The 10,112-nt window shown below is 41.6% G+C and overlaps 1 long non-coding RNA gene across 1 annotated transcript; it reads right to left on the bottom strand.

Annotated features, from left to right (window-relative positions):
* Positions 1 to 6,209: 6,209 nt before the first annotated feature.
* On the bottom strand, positions 6,210 to 9,866 carry LOC139137934 (uncharacterized). Its single transcript, XR_011553501.1, has 3 exons — positions 9,737 to 9,866; positions 8,720 to 8,824; positions 6,210 to 6,481 (listed from the first exon to the last, which is right to left on the bottom strand). It is a non-coding gene; the product is annotated as an uncharacterized lncRNA (long non-coding RNA).
* Between the last annotated feature and the right edge of the window lie 246 nt (positions 9,867 to 10,112).

The following is a 10,112-nucleotide window of genomic DNA, read 5'->3' on the forward strand; positions in this document are numbered from 1 at the left end:
AGACAAGAGAATGGTACGAACATAGTTCTGCATTCACTGTAGACGTAACAATGGCACTGCTGCACCATCTAATCTCTTTCTAGATCAGATCTATTTCAGGTTATGATAGTTTCTTCCGCATCTCGCCCTAAACATCATCTCCTTCTCAGATTCACCATCCACTTCAACACAAGTGGACGGAATAAAGTCTGAATCTTATTCACTACAGAAAGTTGAACATCTTAGAAAGTTGAATATCTGCGCCGTTGCAATATTTTTCACTGTAATTTACTTATTTTGTTAATTTTCTGTTCGAATGTTTATTTGCGAACTCCTCTGTCTTCCCTTTCTCGTACCTGCTTCTCTCTGTTTCTTGCACATCTCTTCCTCAACATCATCCCCTTCTCTTTTTACCATCCTCTGCAAGACAAGCGAATGATACGAACACTGAGTCTCATTCAATACAAACTGAGACAGTGGCACTGCTGCGCCATTCCCTCCTCTTCTTAGATCAGCTTTACTTCAGCTTCTCATTGTTTCTCTTCTGCATCTCTTCCTCAAGAACATCTCCATCTCTGATTCATCATCCTCTTCGAGGCAAAATGATAGTCCTTTCATATTTTTGTGATATCTTTTTTTTATTTTTGCATATTATTTCAAGTTTCATAATTTACACTCTTTGATTACATCTTTTTAATATTTCAATGCTTCTTGCTGAAATTATGTGTCCTCTCTTCTTAGATCAGCTTCCATTCAGTTTTTCTATATTTCTTTAGCATCTCTCCCTCAACAACATATTCTCTTTTGATTCGCCATCCTCTTCAAGGCAAATTCACGGTACGAACATTCAGTCTCATTCACTACAGACTGAGACAGTGACACTGCTGCGCCTTTCCTCTCTTCTTACATCAGCTTTCACTCAGCTTTTCTATATTTCTTCAGCATCTCTCCCTCAACAACATCTCCTTTTCTGATTCCATTCACAATAGACTGAGACAATGGCACTGCTGCGCCTTTCCAGTCTTCTTACATCAGCTTTCACTCAGCTTTTCTATATTTCTTCAGCATATCTCCTTCTTTGATTCCATTCACAATAGACTGTGACAATGGCACTGCTCTGCCGTTTCCTTTTTACTTAAATCAGTTTTACTTCAGCTTCTCTCTGTATCTTCTGCATCTCTTCCTCAACAACATCGCCTTCTCTGATTCACAATCCTCTTCAAGGCAAAATAATGTTTGACACACTTAGTCCCATGCTCTACAGACTGAGACATTGGCAATGCTGCGCAGTTTCAATTTTTTAAATACACATTTTATACTTTTTTATTGATTTTTTGTTTGAGTGGTTCTTGGTGAACTCCGTGTCTTCCCATCTTATATCAGTTTTCTGTCAGTTTCACTCTGTTTCTTCTGCATCTCATGCAAAACATCATCTCATTCTCTGATTCATCATCCTCTTCGAGACGAGTAGATGATATGAACACACACTTTCCTTCACTAAAGACTGAGGCAATGGCACTGATGTGCCGTTTCCTCTCTTCTTAGATCAGTTTTCTTTCAAGTTCTAGCTGTTACTCCTGCGTCCTCCAACAACAACGACAACGTCGCCGCCTTCTCTGATAACAATCCTCTTCAAGAGAAGTGGAAGATACGAACACGAGTTTCATTCGCATCTGACTTACATAGTGGCACTGCTGCGCCTTTTCAAGTTTTTCACTCTATACTTTACACAATATTTGAATGTTTCTAGGCGAGCTCCTGTATCTTCCCTTCTTATATAAGCGTTCACTCGGGCTCTTTCTATCTTACGCAGCTCTTCCTCAACATCATCCTCTTCTCCGACACACAACTTCCTTCCAGACAAGTGAGCGATACGTACACCGAGTCTCGTTCGCTACATCCTGAGACATTGGCACTGCTGCGCCATTTCCTCTCTTCATTGATCAGCTTTCCTTCAGCCTCTCTCTGTTGTTTCTGCATCTCTTCCTCAACATTACCGCCTTTTCTGCTTCACCATCCTCTTCAAGACAAGTGGATGGTACGAACACTTAGCCTCATTCACTACAGACTTAGTCAGTGGCACTGCTGTGCCGTTTCCTCTCTTCTTGGATTCTCATTATGTCAACTTCTCTTTTTTCTCCCGCATCTCTTCCTCATCAACATCTTCTCTGATTCACCATCTTCTTCAAGACAAGTGGATGGTTAAGACACTGAGTCTCATTAACTACAGACTGAGAACGCAGCACTGCTGCGCCGTTTTCTTTCATTTCATACTTTATACTGATGTAGTTCATTTCTTTTGTGAATATTTTAGTAGTTCCTGTATACCTTTCTCTTTATGAACCACTCTCTCTTTCCCTCGACGGTAACGTCTTATGAAAAGAAGTCGTCCTCGTTCTTGATCTCCTGCGTTCTCTTCTGTTGTTGGATTCGGTTTCTTAGTTGTTCACAGTAATCCCGTCGCTCCTTCTCAGCTTCCATCTTCTTCCTCTCCACTTCTGCTCTCGGAATAGCCGTTTCTCCATCCTCTTCAACGACATCAGCACCAAGTCGTTTGCTCATGGCCGCTGCCTTAGCACTCTTCTTTTCCTCGGCCTTTCTTCGCCTCTCCTCCGCTCTCTTGATTTTAGCGTTGAGGGCGTAAGCCGTGAGTGGCATCACTGGTTTACGTTTCAGCAGACTCAGGTAGGTTGGGGGCTCCTTGACCGGCTTAGTGACGTCAAACTCGAGTTTGTAAGACAAGCTCTTGCGGCCGTCAATGATTGATGACTTGTTGACGATGTTTGTAGCATGTCCGTCGAGTTTTCCGCTGTAGGAAGGAGCATTTCCTGCAAAATGAAAAGATGAGATCGAGATGAGGAAATGTTCAGGTTAACTCCCAAACATCGACATTGTAATATATTTGTAACGTGTACTAACAACCGTGATTTCTTCGCGCTGATCTCCCACCTGAAGAATATCTGACAACCTGTACTTGACCTTGACTCAAGTGCCACAATATGTACTTTTATTTTTGCCAAAAGATATTATGTTTGAATACACCTTACTTGCTCAAGTAGTACAAACCATACTGAAAACGATATCAGGGGCAGTTAGCCGGTCGTCTAACGAGAAATTGTTTTCGGAGCTTTTTTATGAAATTGTACCATTCTAAGGCATTTTGGGAGAAAACTAAATTTGACAGGAAGGGTGAAAGTTGTTAGAAGTTTACAGTCCTAGCCGCCAAACCCTCTCTCAACCAGTAAAACCGCCCAGTTGGTCCCTGCTCCGTTTTGGACGTTCCCCCGAATGCTACTTCACTATGACAAACACTCATCAGTGTACTTCTCCCGCCGCAATTTTACTCTCCTTATGGTGAACTCATCCCTGAAAGACCTAATAATTTCTGATGTTCATCCGGCCAAGTTCACTGCCTGCCGAATAAAGCCCGCCGCGCCCGCTGGGAAGATGTTTTCGAGACTAGGTTTATTAACTGCCCGTCTGTGTCGATCGAATATTACTTTATATGTACGACAAAGCCATGTGTTTGCTAATTACATACAAAATACATTGAAAGAGTCACAACCACGGCCCCTGTATCTGAGCAAATAAAAATCTTGCCATTCGTTCCTTTGCCGGCATCGACACCGATCCCTCACCCTAACACGCAATTTTGCTCTCCCCATTGGGAACTTCCCGAAATGACTGAATTCCATACTCTATACCCAGCATATCGGACTTTTCAAAGTAGTTCTCTGAACAACAAAGTAGTGTTTCCGTATACCCACTGGAACGAGAAAAAAGTCTTTCCCGCTGTGAAACTGATTGACGGACATTTGTTTGTACGAACGACTTTGTTGTCTGTCCTATAGTGTTGGTCGAGTTTTGCTTCATGTGTAGACGAGAACAATGGATTTTCCGATTAAAAACGAATGAATCGAGAAAGTGACGAAAGAAACAAAGTCGCGGCTTCAGTTCCCGGACTATCAAAATCTTACCATTTGTTCATTTGCCAGGTGAAACATTGCAGAACCTTTCTGCACGCTAAATAATGTTGCTATCCCCATACGAAACTTTAAACAACCGAAAAACCTGCTTGTATAACAGTGACTACCAGAAGTCACACTAATTCGTATGAATATATGGTTCAGACTACAAGCTGCACCAATAGCCGCGCACACAACAATAAACTTTGTCCGAATTTTAGGCAGCGTTTGTCCGATATTGCGCGCGAGCAGCTATGTTTAGTAACAAACCTGAAATCGCGATCAACGCCATTGTAACCCTCGGGTCTTTCGCCGGCTTCTCCTGTCGCGTTGTTGAGTAACATTTATTTCTTACAGTTATTTCTTAACAATTAAGCATGACAACAGAAACAGATTTGCTTATCACAAACAAATATATTCTTTAAATTAAAACTTACCATGAGTCCATTTGCCAGCATCGTTGCCGACCCCGCTGTCTTGGGAAGACTTTGGAGTCTTGAAGGAGTTCTCCTGTGCAGACTGAGGCCTTGAACCTACTTGAGGTGACATGGATGTCATGGAGGAGGTTTCACCGATGGACACAGTACGGCCGAGTTTCAAGAGAAACCATTGCTTCAGTCCAGTGAATTTAGCAGCAAAGGCCGAGAAGCAAGACGGGGTTGGTTCGTCGTCAGTAAATTCTCCCTTTGGGTTTTCTTTTCGCCTTTATTGTCGAATGGTACATCGCCGTCATCGTGATGTTTGGCGTCCTTCTTCTCGCCGCGGCGTTTCTTGCCCTTGCCGCCGTTCTTCTTCTTGCTTCCTTTACGGCAGGAGTTCTTCCTTCCCTTCGCCGTTTCCGTACTGTCGTCCCAAGCTGTACGACCAACGACGACAGGTTCCAGAGACCGCCCTTCATCTTTCACACTTCCGTCAACCTTGACGAGGATGGGCATCCTGGAGTTCTTGTTCGGTGCACCAGCCTCGCCGTCGTAGTCAGAACGCAAGACGTCGGAGTTTTTCGCGGGTCTCACATTGATTGTCCTGACTTTTTGCACAGCATTGAGGGCGCTTGCTGAATCAAGATCGATTATTTCGATGTCATCGGACAGGTTGCTAATACCAGTAAGTCGATTTGCTGCCATACTGAGTAAACTTTCTCTGCGAATTAAAACAATTTCTTCAGCACGAAGTAAGGCTTGTTTGCGTATGTGTCGACACTGCACAACAAACGCGATTCGAGCGTTCCGAGCGCGTTTGTGACGCTACGAATCATACGACCTCGTACTGCCATAGGCCTAAAACGACGTGATCGATACATTGACGATATTCATATATTCTGGATTTACTAAAATAAAATAACTCAACTGTTGGCAATGAGTTTATTCCATTTATTCACATTAAAGTTGAGTTGTTGAACGAAAGTTGTCGCTAAAACAGAATATGTTTTTGCTGTCTGATCATTCCGAATACGACGCGTTCGAGGAGGAACCACGTGATCGGCATCGAGAGCCGTATAGCGCGCTCTCCGTGGCCGATGGAGATACAGATGTCATCATAGTGTAATGGATAGTCATCATGCACCGTTGCCACCAGTGTCTTCAGGCTCCGCTCATTTTTTCTGGTCCCTTGGAATCACAATGAAACATATTAAATTACATGTTTTATGTATGAGCTTCGAGAATTTGGTTCAAACGAAATCGTGTGACTTCTATTAATTTATCCGAGTCTTGACAAGATTGGCGTATTTACTTGTAATTTTTGTTATTGTTGTTGTCTTGGGTGCGCTGTCTTGTTGGGCATTTTCCTTCCTCGGAAGAGACCTCAGATTTTTACACTGGCAGTACTCACTAAGGAGTTGATTTGAGGAACCGTAATTTATATCTAACTTTACACAATGTTTTAATATGACGTGTTCCCTACTGCAGCGTACCGTCGAAATACATTGTGTAGACTAATCAGAAAAATCACACAATTACATCTGATACTAGCCCTGCGTACAGGTCTGTATGTTCCCGGCGTTATACGGCCTCCACCACAGCCGTATAACGCCGGGAACACACAGACCTTTACGCAGGGCTAATCTGATACACACATACATACATACATACATACATACATACATACATACATACATACATACATACATACATACATACATACATACATACATACATACATACATACATACATACATACATACATACATTCAAATACATGCTAGAAAAGTTGAAATTGGCCGAAAATCTATAATGAATGATGAATATATGACAATGAACTTTCATATGGGTGGGAAAAAACAAACTCTTTATTCAGCGAGTTAAGTATCCATTAAGCCCTGAACGGTTCACCGTTTCAGAAGATAGATAATCGGACAAGGTAAGGGTCGCTGACGTCGAAGATTACTACGCAGCTCAGGGTAACTGTTCTGCCTGAACTGCTCGCCTATCATCGTCATCGTCCGAGTCATAGTCATCGTAATCGTCGTCACTCCAGAAACCCATGTGTCTGCACATCCGTCGCATGTCGCGGAATTCCAACAACACCCCGAAGTTAAACTGAAAGCAAAACGGAACGGAGGATTGATTAAACTATTTGTTTGACAGTTTCTGCAGTCCATAATTGATGACTTAAAACATTGTGATGATAAATGTGATCTGGTGGCAAGTACTCTTGATTTTGGGTGGGAAAGTAAAGCCCACATAACGAAAATTGTAACCGTTTCAACAAAAATATATGAGGTATTTTAACCCTCTTCCATCCATGAGGGTATATAAACACTTTAAAAATCTTAGAATTTCGCCAACTTTAATACGCTTAAATGTACCAAAATTTCATGTGGACCCCTGAACTGCTCCACATCAATTGGCTGCCATGCTCGGCCAACAGAAGTTGAAGGCTGCCCACAGTATTCGTTATGAGGTCTTGAGGTAATGTTGAGGATCATCAAGCCAGCTGTATGTGCTAAGTGAAGGCACTATTGTGTCTGTGTCATACGGACAGACAGACACTCAAACCACCCCGCCCGGACACGGCAACTAAATAGAGAATGTTCGTCGCTTGAAAAAAGCTTCCTATTTTCTCTGGTTTTCTTTACATTCTACAAATTTAAAGGATATAGTCTTTTACTACTGAAAAATCGGACAAGTAATTTTAAATTTTAATCGTTATTTTGATTTCCCGCCATTATTAAAAACTGGTAGTTTTACAAAGAAAACATAGCATATGGTGTCCCAGTGGAAAACATTCAGCACTATGCATTATATTGGACTACTCTGTTGCTTCTGTGAAGATTCCAATGCATATATGCACGACGTACAGTGTGTTTGCTTTATTTGCATGAGGGCGCCATTTTACGTTTTGGCAAACGTTTATTATTCATCTTGCACAAAATGGCACATGCAGTCCACGTGGACAGTTTATTATATTTGTATAAACACCCCTCGATCAGTACGTGCCAACGGACTTGTTTTAGATTGGAAGTAAAATCATGAAAAGTAATGCTAAAAGATACAGCTATTGGGCCTTTAATGGTGTCCGTGCCCAGCCGAATTGCTACTTCTCTAAAACCAGATTGATGGTCCTTGACTTGCTGATGTGGTGCGTTATTTGGTTGAAGTAGTACTGCCTCAGAACTGAAAGAACGTCTGCTAAAACTTTCCTAGAGGAAACTGTCAGCCATACATTACTTCGCAAATAAAGAACAATAACCAGGGGTCGCCATGTAAATTTTGGTAAATTACCTAACATTTATCGATATTTGCAATTCAAAATGGCCGCCATCCCTGTGTTAACTCTATTGGGGGGGGGATAAAATTTTCGATTTTCACTAAACTTTGAAAACTTTATTTACTCCAAGGCTTTCAAAATGATACCCCGCAAGAAGCGGTAGACCAGGGAAGCATTGTTTAAAGTTCGGAAAGTTTACAGTCTGAATATATGTCCCGGGGGAGTATTTTAAGTTAGTCGTATTGTCCCACTCAGCTAAGTCACGGAGATGTAAGTCTGCCAAAAATCATCAACAACAGCCCTCTGTTCATGCAAATTATTGCTGTTGATTGAGAACATGCATAGACATTGGTAGACCGCGATACATCTATTTTCGGCTGCTTTCTATTAATTTTTATCTGGTATAGCAATAAAACACGTGTCTGTGCATTTGTGTATTACATATTTCTTACTGGGTGTTACATGCTTTGGGATGGTATGGATACCGGGCAACTGCTTTCGTTCTCATCTTTGTGCCGTTGCCATTATGATAATTCTCTGATTTTTACATAATGTCCACCTCGAAGGGAATACAAATTTCACTCTTTGATTATGTTTGAAAAACACGCAATGACAATATATGCCGGAAATGAAGAAAAATGCCAATTTTGCATTTAACCTGTTGTCATGACACTGCATTCGCTTCTAAGATACTATCTTGGCTGGGTGTTAATACCATAATTATATCATACCAGTATATTGATGGCGCAAATACAGCGATCTGATTGGTCGAGACGCAAAAAGAACCGTGGTATATTGGCGATATACCACGGCTGGCATACGTGCGAGCTCTCAGCTTGAGCAAAAATCCGTTTTTGACGTTCCACGCCAGAATTTCAATATACTGTTATGATATAATAGCAATAAATCACACCCAGCGACGGTATACCACTCGATTTTGACCAGTTCACTTCATATATGCACGAGCGATAGCGAGTGCATATATGTCGTGAACTGGTCAAAATCGAGTGGTATACCGTCGCTGGGTGTGCTTTATTGCTTAAATAACCTCTAAGAATTATACTTACTCCGCCGATGAAGCCCCCTTGTGCTTCTGTGACGGGCATGAGATTTCCAAGCATTACCATTGCAACGACCAGAAAGGAGAAGAGCGTCAAGTTCTTCATTGCAAACTGTAAAGCAATAATGCAAAATATTTAAAAATCGGTGTGAATGAAATACTGATCAGAAGAAATCAAATATAATGTTATCTTTCTTGCTCTTTACACAGTTCAAAAGTCTTCTTAGATCATGTAGTTCAATAGACATAGTTTTAATTGCCTTGTTACGACGATTTAAAAGTAGGAATTTAAACAACTGGCAAAATAACTCGTAATCAATTGGCAGAACGTGAGACGGGCAGTTTTAACATCAAGAGGCTTCATGCCCACCCCACCACCGTGTTTACTGTAAACAAATAAAAACAGTTAGATCCATGTTCCGTCGATGGATCCGATGGTTACTGGCAAGTGAGACAGACTTTCGATGTGTTTCACTTTGTTATTTGAGTGTGTACTGGACTCGATATTCTACATAGTAATAATGCGCCCATAGGTGAGTCAGTGATGCGGTGTAAAGCCGAAATGTATTGGGCAGATCTAAGCTGCAGTGAATACACGTGCGTCGCCCACGATGCGTTGAGGACAAAGTAAGTGGATTAAGGGGACATTACTCGCAGCTTTTGATAATACTCTCATTATTTTTCATCTGGACAACAGGTACGCATTCGTCTTCTCGATATTTTCGAAATATTGACCGTGCAAGCACGACACATTGTTTACACGTAAACACGCGATACTAATGTTAATGGGCGAATGGACTGGCTACTCCGGCCTGAAATACAGATGTCAACACCGACCATCGCACAAACGCCGCGTTGGCAAGTTAATCATGTGGAATTTCTGCATGACTTTGGGAGAAGGACAAGATACTATCTCCTACAGACAAAACAAAAATGACAGAAATACTTAGCAAGTTACGACTAGTTGAGCTGTAAATATTCTCGCTCACATAAAAGAAATCTGAACTTGAAATTGTGTACTTACTCAAGTCAACGATGCAGTCGACGCAATCGGCAAGACAACAGATCTACTGGAGCGACAAATAAACGGGATTGTGTGCCATTCTTTATATATCATACTTTCCCCGCTGTTCCTCAAGCGCTGAAATATATATCCACGTATGAAGAATCTCTTTACATCACAGTCGCAGTTAATCACAGCAAAAAATGTAAATAGCCTTTTAAGTTTTATTAGACATGTTTCCAACCAGTAAGTCCGTCACATCGATACCCACACAACGCATTTAAACTATTCGTGACATTTTGCAACCAAAAGAAATTTATATTCCAATAGACCATATCACACTGGCGTAGGAACCGGGAGAGGCGGGGGTACATGGCCCAAACTTTTCGAAAGCGGA

Source organism: Ptychodera flava, chromosome 8 (assembly GCF_041260155.1).
Source record: "Ptychodera flava strain L36383 chromosome 8, AS_Pfla_20210202, whole genome shotgun sequence".
NCBI lineage: Eukaryota > Metazoa > Hemichordata > Enteropneusta > Ptychoderidae > Ptychodera > Ptychodera flava.